Consider the following 14,628-nt stretch of genomic DNA (forward strand, 5'->3'; position numbering starts at 1 on the left):
CTTCTTGGTTACATAATGTGTCGGTCATTTAAGGCAAATTCTAGTTACTTGTGCACAGGAACAAAATTCCTCGTTTGAATTTGTTGGATAGAACCTGCATAGTTGCATTAACATTCAATAATATTCTTGTTGGCCTTACTGTTATGGACCATATTTAGTACTTTGGGTAATTGTGTGTTCCTCTTTTTCAAGCAGCTTATCAGTTCATGCAAATCCATCAGGAGCATTTTGAAGGTATTGAGGTGCCTATTGCATAGAATAGTAGCAACTGTGCCAGAAAATGCAACAGCCAGAGTAATTATCCCAATAAAAGGCCATCACATAGTATGTAAAATAATGGGTAACATACACAATGCATTTGATAGCATTGCAGCAGTTTGATGAATATTGTTAACACATAATGAGCAAGATAGGTGGATAAGTGGTAAAGGACATGGAACTGCCTAGTGTAGGCCTTATGGTTATTTGCAGTCTCATTCTTATTTTCTTATATTCATCCCCCTGTCATAATTGTCACATTTTCAGTCACTGATTCTGTCAGATTGATTGAATTCAAACTAATTTTTCCAATTTTATATATATGCAAATGTAGATACTGTACATATACCAACACGTAAGAAGGAATACAGAACAGCAAGCAACTAGAATGACCCAAAACCTGGCAATTTTTTTTTTTTCTTCAAGAGACTGTTAACTGGGACAACCAATATTTGAGGAGCAAAGAGGGTGAGAGAGAGAGGGGTGGGTGGATATGGTGATATTTAGAGTTGAGAAAGGAACATAAAAAATAGAGAGGGTCAATTAGTATGAGATGAAAAAAATGCAGGAGTTAAAAAAATAAAATAAAATTAAAAATTAATAATGAAATGAATGAATAAGAATAAAGTTAGTTATGATAATAAAACAGTACTTGAAAGATTAGGAAACAGCAGTCCCCATAGGGCCATCGATTTGTGGAACACGTTATAATAATACAGGACAACATAAATTACGACAGTGTGGTGGCTGGAGGTAAATGGAACATGCTCTATTCCCATACACTGTTAAGTATGTGCATACATATATACATATATGTAAATATGATAATTGAATAACAAGGTATGGTAATATACAATCTTCTGGGTGGATTAGACCTCAGCCATAAATCATGATGTGTGACTGTGGTCTGTATGGATGTCATTGAAGCCTTTGAAATATTGACCACATTAAATCTACGCATTCGTTAAACCTTATAGGGACAACATATTTAGATTCAAACAATAGTACACATGCATGAGTTACAGTAACATGAACATTTAGCCAATCACAGAGGTTACGCTAATCATTGATTTACCAAAGCTCACTGTGAGAGACACCGGTGTGCGGTGCTCAATGTATGTCGTGGTTGGGAAAAAATGTAATTTGTACAGGAAACGAGAATACGCTAGTAATACTATAGCACAGTGCAGTTTATATAATGTTTCGTATGACGCGCTTTGTGTTGATATAAATGTTGCCTATTCGTTATGCTGCATCTTTTATATATAGCCTACAGTCTTAGCCTATCAAAATATTATACACATGTATCGTGTATGTTGCACAAATTTATGCGAAATTAGGAGGGGTTATAAAGAGAAAAATATTGAATTGATTAACTGACGTAAACGAGCTACCAAAAATAGAGGAAGGAAACTCGACGTACAATGACGTGGAAGGGGAAGAGGTAAATCTTGGAGAGAAATAAATTTGGCGGTCCCAGCGGAAATACTACTGGTGTCGTAGGGAAAAAGAACGAAACTTGGGGGGGATTACAATATTATGGAATAATCCCGAAAAGATACATAGGGACAAGGATGTGAAAATAAAAGCTGAATCAAAGACCAGGAAGAATTAAGAAATTTTATTTGTAGGTTTACTGTAATATTTTACTAGAAAGCAGAGGAGCCGATAGTGTGTGTAGTTAGAAATTAGAAGATTTAATGAAGGTTAGGAAAGCCGTCTCATACAATTGTGCAAGTCCTCGTAGTCATGGACCACATACTGGACCTGTGATTGACAGTACCCTATTGGGGGAGCCCCTAAATTGCATGGCCCGATCTGCGGGTAATGTGACCTCTCTTTCTCACACACATAGTCTATGCTCATGGGAGACAGCGATGGCTTGCAGTAGATTTAAATTAATTTGTGTAGTTTGCCTGATTTATTTTGTGTGTAATTATCTAGTAAACGAGGATGGAACTGTGGTCATGGGATCCTATCTCTGCCTCCACTTTACTTTAAATTCGTGTAAGTTTTTGTCCTGGATTATATTTTCATCCAACTTTGTGTGTATCTGTTTGTAGTATTTGGATTAATCCAATGCTTCTCTTGCTGGAAATATGCAGCAGTGGCTTCAGGTATTCTCATCGATCTCTCAAAGATTTATTTGTTTTTGTTTCTGCCTTTGTTGTGTAAATTCAACATTTTGGTGTGGACACACGTGGCTATATCTGATCCAGGTCACTTTTGCTTGTGTTGGATGGTGACCTGAGCGGTGGTAGGCAAGTGCGTCTCGTGCCTTGATAGTTTTTTGGGATTGTGCCAGGGGCTCCATGTAGTTTCTTAGTGTGTTCCGGTGTTTATTTGACGATATTTGTATATATTTTTTCTTTGGATATGTTCTAGAAAGCCATGGGGTGTACTAATAATACAGAATTAAATGTTGCCTTTTTATGGGGATGGTTTCCGAAACTATGAAGAGTTGGAAGAACACCAGGTGGTTGTACTGGAATGAAAAGCGAGAGGAGCTTAATGTAATCAACTTGTAAAATATAGTACATCAAAAGAAAGTAATTTGCAGTAAGCAATGTTAATTAGAAAATATCGGAGGGGGCAAGATGATAAACAGGAACTTAAAGATAAGGATGTCGGAAGGTTGAGCTTTCCACGTAGAATGAACAACTTATGTAAGAGGACCAAATCATGAAATACAGAACGAGAAAAATGTGATAGCTTTAAGCATAGGCAGGACAACATCCAATAGGAGATAGTGCGCTCGACCACATAGACAAAGTACACGTTATTATCTAACGTGCCTTACGTACACTTGTGGCCACATATACACAAACAGGCGCACGGATACACAAAAGTGTGCACACACAGGTCAGAGAGTGGCGAGAATAAACACGCGCCCACGCTCTCGCACACACACACATACGCTTGAGCACTTGCAAGCGATGGGTCGTGCTCGTAGAGGAGAAAAAAGTAAGGGAAACAAATACGTGCGAAACAAACAGGTGCATATTACGAGATTAACTTGGTTATGTAGTCACAACGCAACCACGTACGCACAAGCATACACAACACACACATCTTGCACACGGTTACAGTTGAACCGAAAAGACATCAAGATATCTCGTTCATTATCCTCAAGAGACAGACACACACACACACACACACACACACACACACACACACACACACACACACACACACACACACACGAGGACATGGAAAGAAAATAAAAAAGGTAGTTATAGAAGAGATCTGAAGAACAGTTTTCCACACAGTAGTGGACACTTGGAACATACTGGACGAAACAAGTGTGCAAAAAACCATACACGAATTTAAGAGCAAACTAGACACTGCGAGATGCAAAGGCGGGACCCTACGAGCGTAGCTCTCCTTCCCATAAGATACAACTAGGTAAACACACACACACGTCTAAAAGATGTGAAGCATTATAGTTTCCCATATAGGTCCTGAGCTGGGACAATACACTACTGTCTGAATATGATAATTGGAAATTAATTAAGGATATATACCAAATTGGAACCGTATATGAATGTAAGGCTAGGTATATATTGGAGAGTACAAGACGAGGTCCCACAACCGTTGCTCCTTTCCTGTATACTACAATTAGGTGAACACACGCACACACAGACCCCCCACTCCCCCAATATCGATTACTCCGGTATGAAACTGTGGCTTGTTATAGTTATTATATTTATCATGTGTATTTTACAATTCCCTTTGCTTGTGAAAGGGGTCGGGAGGGACACGTATACAACAACCAATAACGACAACAACACGAAAGAGTAGACGGGAAGGACAGGAGGGTTGCGGTGTGCGTGTGGAGCACAGCTTGGCAACTGTGCGCTCAGTCGTTGCCAGTTTGCTCTATTAGACTTTTGGTGTCTTTCCGTCCCCTTCAAACTTGGGCTCTTCACCATTCGGTCTCCATTCGTAATTTAGATGATCTGGATTGTAGTGTTTTTGCGACACCAGTAAATGTGACTTAATGTGTAATCCAAGCGATCCTGAACACCGCATACACATGTATACACACGCGCACACACTGGAGTGAGGACAGAGGGGGCACGAGAGAGGAGAGAGTTGGGTTGCCGTATGGCGTGCGTCCTAGTACAGCTTTAATATACGTTTTGTTTGATTGTTTGGCCCTGACGCGTTAGGATTTGCTATGTTTCTGTTCATAGGGTAGTCACATTTAATCTACTAACATTACTGAGTACCGTAGGATACCAAAGGCGCCTTGAGGGTAGTATGTTCGCTATACCAGGGTTTTGACATGGGAGATCCAGACTGGCTGGGTGGGGGATAGCCAGAGGGGGTTTATGGGGTGGGGGTGGGGGATGTGGGGTGAGTCCCGCCGTTGGGGGATGGGGGAGGGAGATGGAAAGGATTTTTTTCTCGCTGTAGTCACTAGGATATATTGGTTGCATTTGGTGTAATTGGGTTAGCGCTCGTGAAACACTGAATGCTGAGACGTTATTCATTTACTGAATTTTCACTTGCATTGAGAGGAAGTGAAGGGCATGCTAAGTATTTATGGTATAATATATAAAGGGTTGTTTCAGGTGGCTGCCTTGTCATGATTACCTAGTGGTCCTCGAGTTTCATACTGGTTCTTCATTAATATAAGACATTTTAAAAGCACACGAATGTATACTAACATTGGCCCTTGGTGTATTTGTCGCTCCTACTGCTTCTCCTCTTCCTTCTCCTCCTGGTGGCCCCCACCGGCCGCCCCCCAAATCCCCCCTCCCCCGCGCCTCGGCACCGCCCCGCGCTTGCCAGCAGTAGTGGCGCGGAACTGAGCCGTATACACTCGTGTCTTTCTTTTCCACACAAAGGCGCTCGTTTTGCGTTAGATATAGGGGGCCGGAAGTGGTAGATATTCGAAAGCCATATGTGAATACAATATTGAGTAAGCACTGGACAAACAGTGCCGTTTACTTGTTGCTAAAGCTGCACAAAGAGTGGACAAGGTCACACTGTACTTGAAAGTCGCCGTTGCTGTGGCCTGGCTGGCTGGCTGCTGCTGCCTCTGGTTGTAGTGCTGATCGTGCTGTGGGTTATAGCCTCGTACTTGCTCGCTTGGTGACGTGTGAGCTCCTAACAAGGCGCATTTTTATACGTCAAAACCGTCTTGAAGGACCGAAAGGGAATTTGTATACGGGAGTGTGGTGGAGCAAAAGATGTGAAGACGTGGCTACCATGAGGGCAGCGCTCCTTTGTCCGCTAGCTCCATCGTCACTACCACCCTGCTGCTGCCGCTGCTCACAGTGGTCCTAGGCTTCACGCGCATTTCGCATAACGTTGTTTCAATCAAGTGTCTTATTGTGACATTTGCAACTGGTCCACAGCAGGGTTGCCTGTGTCTTTGAGCCAACGCTACCTCATGTGATCATCACAAGTGCAAACCCCGCTATCTCCTACTTTTTCTGCTACGGGAGTGTTGATTAGATAGTAAGATTGGGGGATTCACGTCATAGCGACGTAAGGTCAAGCTTGGTATGATGCCTGTTATGACCAAGCCCTGCATAAGTATGGGCCCGTGGTCATGTTTCTACGTAAAATAAGTGAATACCATGTGATGAGGTGTAGAACATTCAAACAACGAGGATACCATTCTCGTCTAAACTTCAACTTGTGGGAAGAAGAGACAGCTGGTGTCAGTTTGACCGTGGTGAAAACATGAAAGTTGCTTTGTGATGGCAAGGTTAGGTGAATTGAGGAGATTGGTAAATGCCGTGGAACATGCATTAAAATCGTGTGCTTAATTAAACATTTGGTACCCTCTGAAGAGTGGCAACCCGTCACAAAATGGAACTTCGAAAAGGCTAATGTGTTAATTCGTGTTAATAAAGACCCACAGTGTACCATAATCACTAGAGTGGGGATGATACAGAATATAAAGTGTATTCACAAGAGGCTGGATGGATGTTAGTCGGGAGGACAAATAACCTGAGGTATGCAATGTATTCTTTATTTTGTTTGATGTTATTTCATCACATTGTGTTATGCTATTGCTTGCCAGTTTTTATTCAAATTGTCTAGTGTTGTTGAATGATCTAGGCGCCAATGCTTTTGTCATAACTACAGCTTCAAGTTGTGAGAAGCCTACATTAAAGTGGCATGGGGCTGATGGGGGTAGAGGTGCTGGTGGTGGCGGCTCGGTTCAGTGGATAGAAGGTGTGTTAGGGAGTGGGGAGACTGGGTGGCGAGGGAAAGGGGCTAGCGGGGGTTAGGGAGTGTGTTGAGGGGTGGGAGGTGGCGAGCGAATGTGGGTGGCTTCGGAATAGGAAAGACGGTTGGGAGGGGTTCGTGAGATGTTGCTGTAATGTGCAGTTGCATGGTGTGGATGTTGTCTGTTGGTATTTCCGTGGGTGTGAATGGGACGTAGTGAATAATGGTAGTTGACACAAGTGCTTGTGCGGGAAGTGGTTAAGCCGGGTGATGTCTCTTTAGTTGCATTTGACTTAACCCAGTTCCTACGTTCATTAATCTCGTTCTCGTGAGTCGCTTCGGCGAAATAGATTTGTGGAACCAGTTTCGCCAGTGAACTTATCCAACATTCAGCACGTATAGTCTTGTTCAACGTGGCTTGTGACCATTTCCAACATACAGCACGTAGCCTTGTTCAACGTGGCTTGTAACCATTCCTAAGGTGATGTCTCTCCCAAATCGTATGCGATGTTTTAATTTACGATGACTATAAGAACTAATAGAAATTAAGAAGCTGTATTAGTTCGACAGTTTCCCAAGTTTAATTAAGTTGTTGACGTTACTCGAGTTCTGAGTATTCTTCTTCGAGGAAGGATCTGCAACACGTCACAACCCTGGCTTGGTATTCCCGCGTACGAAACCTCTCGCCTACATCCAGCGAGCACGCTGGTGAAATTATAGTTGAGAATGTCAGTAGCCTTGAAGAGACAGGGTCGTGCATATTTGACGTTATGTGAAGTGATGGTGTTGCAAATGTGAAACTGGTAGTGATCTGAGGCATGAGTGTGTTTAGTATAGTATGTAATGGTAGGTTGGAGCGTATGGCAACACCATGCGCGGGGAGAAGGGACCAGACAAAACACATCCATTGCTGTTCTACTGCATTTCGCCAGCAAACCCACCGGTTAATTGGCGAGAACTGCACCATTCTCGTAAGGTAATGTTGCGGGGGTACATGGTGTTGCTCCACTATTTTCTCATGTTAGTTTTTTTCTTAGTTTTCAGAAATATTGCCTTAGCTTGTTGAAGCCAGCCGGGTTGCTGTTAGTGGCGTGTGACATTTAGATTCGTGATTAATAGGTTATACAATAGTGATTGCCTCTGACAGTGGAAATATCGTTAGATATTTCACAATCTTTAGACTTTGGTTACGCCAATCTAGTCTGGCGTTTCTACAAAATCCTATAGATACATGCAATGCTTGAAGAGTCGAGATAATTACGGTGGCACCGCTTCATTTAACAAAATCGTGTGGAGTTTACAATCCCAGAAGAAACCGATGTTTTGGTGCATAGTAATATTGTATGTGTGCTGTCTAGCAGGTGCACGTACATCTATTGAAGGAGTGAGGTAAGGTCGGTTTGTAGTGCGTGCTGGCCCATGACTCAGTCTAGATATCGGCCGGAGTCCAAGTGCTACCTTAGCTCTCTTACACGTTTCTTTATTCTCGCGTTTCCGTACTTATTTCACGTCCCCTCTCTGCTCCCTGTTATCACAAGTAGATAAATCAGGGTACATTTGTTTTATGAGTTAACTCGGCTCGTCATTCCTGATGGCACTTGGTCTCAAATGTTGTACTTTCATTCTTACGTTTGTGATGCAGTTGTTTGGGAAAGGGGCACGACGCTATTTGACACTGGCGTCTGGCAACAAGGAAACTAGGAATTCCTCATCATGACTTAAATAACAAAGGAACGTTTTTATATTTATTACTATGGCGGTTATTTGCTTGTACTCTGCCAGGAATGTGCAATTTGATGCACATTTGACACGTAAGCGGTGTCAAGGAACTTAATGTCCTCAACTGCTCATATGCAAGGTATGGCCGCAGTTAGCGACCTTCTCAATCTCGAGAACCAGTAGTGTTCTTAGTTCATACGATTTTAAACATCAGTGGTCGACCGGTTTGAGGCGGCAGTCACGGGGCCTCTTAGGCACCTTGTGTAGCAGGTTCGAAACCTTGCGGGATATTATAAAAATTATCTGATTGATATCGCTGTCCACTAGCAAATTTCTCATATGGTTATAATGGCGAGAGGCGTGAAAAGATTCGTTCTGGTCTTTAATGTACAGGTTTCAGATTAACAAGACCGTGTATCACTTAGTTATGAGATTCTCAACATTATTCAGGTTGGTCGTGTCTGGCATCGTTTTCTATGAACAGTCCAAACGAAAGCCTCGATATGGCTTTTGGGTGATTATCCACAAGACAAAATTTCTAACCAAGGCGCTCCAAGTTTAATGAATCCTTACACGTCATAAGTGTATCTAGTGTGGGCTAATATGAAAACACACACACACACACTAGAATATGAATCAGTGGTGGTGTAGTTACTATAAAATAAATATATGAAATAGGAATGCAGGGTGATTGCCAGGATAATCCCTGGCATGACAAATAAGACAAGTGATTGGAAAAAATAACAGTGCTCACATTGGAGGAGTGAAGAGAGGTGATGTGGATTAATATTTATAAAATGTAATAGAAAAAAGGCAGAAAAATATAAGTGGACTATAAAACAATATAAACAAATGAAATTTAAAGAAGATATATTGCTAAAGATATTGGAAGAGATAGAGAGTTAGGAGGGGTAATGACACTGGAAGAAAGGAGGCAAAAAGGAGATTGATGAATATGTCAAAGAGAGACAGTTCATGGACCAAAAATATTATATGTATCACTGAAGGAACAAGAGGACACATTCAGAAATTATTCAAGATCAAAAGATGTAAAGAAGTAGAGTATATGAATTCAAGTTGGGATGAATTGCCACTAAATGTAGGTTGAAGTACTAGATGAATAAACAAATACTGTAAGGAGATTAAATTGCAAATAGAACAAAGGAAGATGAAATAGGCTAAACACAATACAAATTAATGCACACTGATATCAACATGAGGTCAGAGGCAGGGTCAAGTCTAATAGGGTACCTTGAGTTCTAAGGGATTTAATATTACCAGTGATTGGTTTGTAGGGTTTGCAAACAATTTTAATGAAGAGCACATCTTTGCCAGTAAAACTTAACTGGGTAGATGTATGTAAAGAGATGGTGCAATGCAATTATAAATACATCATAATTGAGCAATTTACAGCAAAGACCAGGCATTTGAAAAGTAGGAGTCCCAATACTTTAAAATTGAAGAACCGTGCCAGATATAGACCTGACTGCTTCAGTGACATGGAAATTGTGCTTGTTGAGTTGGTAGCTTGTACTACATGTGTAAGGAAAAACATTGAATACATAGTGACATTAAAATACTAAAGCATGTCAGGAATTCTAAGGTACTGGAGTATCTTGTATGAACACACTTAAATATGTAAATAAGTCAGAGGCACATATAATTGCACCTGGTTGCATGAATAAGCTACTTGTGTACACTGAAAATTAACATAGGTCATACATGTGAAATTATGTATGGGAACTTGATGCTCCATGGGTAGATAATATAGAATAGGTATTTATATTAAAATTTAGCATCTTCAAACAATGCTGAACAAATAAAATGAATTATAATGGATGCAATAAGCCCAATAAATAGTGATGATAATTTAAAGAAAAAGAATCTGTAAACCATAGGAATCCAAAGCCAATGACTAAGTGGGTGTAACACATGATTGTGCACATGGACACAGGCATGCATCACCCATACATGCAAGTACACAGGTATCACATGAATATAACTCAGAGGCATACATTCAAAAGTGTGCACTTGAAAAAAAATCTTAATGTGCATCCTGGAGGAATCTAAACATACTGCATGCATGGCCACCTCCAAATAGTCCCCCTACTTCTTGTTCACTCTCTCACAGTCAAATACTGTCATGCATAAACCCAAACATATCAAAGGGAAAGTAATGGGAAACAGACCTGTGAAACAGATATGACATTGTGAAGAGGGAAATCACACTGTTTAACCTCTTCAATAAGAGTCAAATTCTTGCAGGCAGCATTAGCTTGATGTACGATGATGACAATACTTGCATTATAAAATATGAAGTTACAGTTGTATTACTTGTTCTCTTTCACTCTGAAAGTTAATAACTACAGAAAATATGATCAGGCGAGTTCACAAAATATTGGGGTCACTCAGCTACAACTACAAAATAAATAAAATCAAGATGCCAATACCGGCATCCTCATATACCCACTCTCTCCTCATGATGTCTACGTAGGCATCATCATTTCAAAGGGTTTAAAGAAAATCATTCCTGTATCACTGGGAGAGGCAAATGCATGTTTAGGGTGCTCAATATCTGCTCCTTGCTTGCTGTGGTGGTTCAAGCTTACCACCTCAGAAATGTAGATCCATGGACCATGGGTAAATTAACTGTATCCATGTACTCAATTCATTGTGTGTACCAGGGGACTGTAGCTATTGAATGACATCTTGTATGGTTTAATTATAAAAACTAAGGATGGGGTATAAGATTGGTTCAGTCATGTAATAGATGACTGGTGCATTTACCTAATTGTAGAGCACAGGAAAGGAGCAACATTTGTCTTTTCAGAAAAGAAATAATGATAGTTATTGCCTTGATGTAAGTGGGGAAAAGTCTCAGCCTCACAGTAGCAGGCAACAGTCCCAGGGATCTCCCATAGATCTCAAGGGGAAAATATTGGACAGTTGTCTTGTGTTGGTATGGGATTAATTTGTCATCAGCTGAAAATAGGAGAGAAGCAGTTGCTAGTTGTCAGCACCTCATTTGTGAAAAAATTTGTGAGAAGTGCAATTGAAGTTTAGAGAGAGGATCTGGGTCCAATACAGAGATCAAGTGTCAGCCTCTCGGTACTGCACATGATAATGAATGGATTGATAGGTCCTGAAAATGGATAATTGTAAATGGATGCAAACAATTGTGAAAGATGAAATGTTAGATTGGAGAGTGATGACTAGGGTACCACAAGGTTCAGTATTGTCACTGGTAGAGTTCTTCATGGTCAGGGGTATGGTGCTTCAGATCACTTTTGCAGAGGACCTACAGTCCCCCCAGAAAACTAGTAACATTCTTAGAGCAGGGCTGTAAGCCACTTAAAGAAGAAATATGTTGTTTGGGTATTTTTGGTGTTGGGCATTGCAATATTAGGTGTTCTGTGTTTTCTGTAGGGCAATTTGAATCTGTGACAAGGCCTATTCTGTGTTGGTAATTTTAATGACTGTGTCATGGGCACAGGCATGCTAGTGTGGTTTCATGTGTGGTGCATAGGGTTTTCTCTGTGGGACTTGTATCTGGGAGTTGTTGTTAGTGTTGGGTTTGATGGTCTTCAGGAAGGACTTGTTTAGCTGTCTGGGTGTGGATGCTTTTGTGTGATTTGGGTGGTGGTAGATTTTTGGGTAGTATTCATTTTATGTGTGTGTGTTTTCTTTTGGTGGTGCTTGTGAGATGTAGTGTGAAGGGTGGGTGTTGTTAGGGTTATGGTGTAGAACTCTTCCTGTCATTTTCATGTGATGCTCTATTGCGAGGATTTTGGTTTCTGTGTGTAGGGTCCTATAGGAGTGGTGGTACATCCTGTGCTTGAAAGTGAGGAGGGTTGCAAACTAGTACAGGAAAACCTAGGTCTAAATGTTTATGAATGGAATTAGAATTGGAAGATAAAATTCAATACCGAAAATGGAAGGTTTTGGAAATAGGCCAAATTAAAAGACCAGGGTGGAAGGGGATCACCAAATCGAAGTAAGATGGTTTATACGTGTTAATCAGAAATAATGGCTACACTAAAATAATAGGAGAAACATATACATGGCTCTTGAACATGGCAGTGGCATTTTATTATGTGGATGAGGATATGATGGGGAAAGGAAGAAAGTGGGGGTGGGAAGCCAGATCTGCCACATAGTGGAATATGCAGAGGTGGTGTGGTCACCACAGTAAATGCAATAAAAATATACCATATATACCCAAATATATATATATATATATATACGAGAACAGAAAATAAGGCAAGGACATTTGTCCTGATTAAGACTGGAGAAGTGCTGTTGCAAAGGCTAAACCTCTGATGGCAATGTGCGGTGATACATAACAGGTCTTGTGTAACTAAAATTTCAGATTTTCCTGCTTTTTCCGAATTTAATAGAAAAGTGTGTGTACACTGGCTGCCAGAAAGTGTGGGTCAAGTTGTACATGTAATGATATGCTACACTTGGCTGTACATATGTTAGGTAGACATAAAAATCTATGGTCAACTTTTATTAGAGGTATATGAAAAATTCTGGATTTTTAGGCCACAAATTAGGGGACCAATTTTTAACAGATTGAATATTACTTGCGTACATACAGTATACATCCCGAACCTGGCTGATAGACATGATGTTAGACTGGAAAAACTGGTACTGCCCATATTAGAGGAGCAAAGAGATGGGTAATATGATATTTAGATCAGAATGAATGAGTGGAAAAAATGGACTGAGAGGAGTAGTTGGGAATGAAAAAGTAAAAGTCGTAGCAAAATATGAAAGACAGATTGCTGCTTCAAGGATGTTAGCATTGTTTTCCAGAAATGCATCAATGTGTGAAATATGTTAAGAAGAAATAATCAGCGGCCAACAACAAAAGTGAATTGAAGGTTAAGTTTGATAAGTTGAGATAAGGAGATGGGGACCCTGTGCCTGTGAGCATAACTCCAGTCTTGTATTCAATAAATACACACACACACACACACACATTGTTGAAAAAAAAATCTTTCCACGTGCATTTATTTGTGGAATGAATTAAAAGAAACTCTTTAGGTGGTCAGTAGAAATGAACTAAAAGCAGTGTTTGATAAGGAAGAAACAGGACTTGTGAACATAGCTCCAATCCTGTTTATCATCCACCTTGAATTGTGATAAGACAGGATGTAAGATTGAATGTCTTGTAACATTGGTTTAGCTGAATGTGCTTGTGTGTTTTGGGTTTGTTTACTTACATGCGAATCACATGCTATGGTGTTCTAAGTTTGTCACCTTTGTTTTTGTATACAGAGTTGTGATGCACAGTCTCCCAATATCTTATCTCACTAGTTTAGTAGGTGTAGGTATTGCTTGGGTTTGTAAATTTTATACAATGGGTGTGTACTTACCTGCAGTTTACAGTATTAAAGCTGTTTGTTTGGTCCTGTCTCAATGTCTCCAATTTTCAAACTTTGTTCTCAGTCCATTTCTATTGTCAGCTTAGACCAGAGGTTCTCAAATTTTAATAGTTATGTGCTTATGACATATCTTGAAATTTGATGGCATACCAACTCTACAGTCAGTGTAGGGTAAGTTTGGTACCTATTCCACTGTCACAGAAATACACATTTGGCATAAATATGTGTGTAATAATAATAAATTTAAGTACACATACCTGTCTAAAGATTTTGCAGTGCATGTGTGGTGATAGTCACATTACATAATTTTAGAATCACTGGCCTAGACTGTTAATTCAAATTTATTTATTCTTTGTGGAAAAAATATATTTCATTTCCTATTTGACTAAGTTCTCTTTGATAAGTTGGTTCTGAATCATGTCATCTCTTTCCTTTCTTCCATTCAGTTTTGAATCATGTCATTTGTTTCCTTTCTTCCATTCACATTTTTAAATAATCACTTCCAATCTGTCATGTCTAGCTTAAAATTCATGTGTAGTGTATGTGCATGTTTCGAGCCTACACTACTGCATATTTTAGTTTGAAGCAGATTTCCAGCTTGTATCATTGTAGCTTCATCAGTGGTGAAATACTATTCTTTTATGAACAGTGTGCATCTCCTGTTACTTGTGCAGGGGTGAGTCAAGCTCATCCCGGCATTTTCCATAAGTTCAAATTCCATAGTTTGCTTTGAACTGTAGTGTTAGAATAATTAGTTGTCTTTGTTTTAAATGTTTCAATCCACTTTTTGCTTTCACTTTGGATAAATTGTAGAAATTTGGTTGGATAATGCACTGTAGCTGACAGTTCAATGCATGTTTGTGTCAGGACTTTAATTTTTTTTTTATGTTTCAAAGTGGTTTTATTATTTAGATTTTATGAATTCATATAAAATGAAATTGTACTAGATGGTCAACTGTTGATCATGTGGGGGTGGGGGAAATTTGGTTCATATTCATGCTCTCCAAGAATTTGTCCTCATTTTTTATCTAAAGCAATTCAAATTGCCTTTAGTTTGGATGGTCAAATGCTG

At 40.0% G+C, this 14,628-nt stretch overlaps 1 protein-coding gene across 5 annotated transcripts in view; it reads left to right on the forward strand.

The window, feature by feature from the left end:
• Window positions 1–14,628, forward strand: part of Kdm3 (Lysine demethylase 3) — a 1,114,672-nt gene that overhangs the window by 1,085,849 nt on the left and 14,195 nt on the right. The gene's annotated exons all lie outside the window — the stretch shown is intronic.

Source organism: Oratosquilla oratoria, chromosome 25 (genome assembly GCF_046742065.1).
Source record: "Oratosquilla oratoria isolate Oo_2021 chromosome 25, ASM4674206v1, whole genome shotgun sequence".
Lineage (NCBI taxonomy): Eukaryota > Metazoa > Arthropoda > Malacostraca > Stomatopoda > Squillidae > Oratosquilla > Oratosquilla oratoria.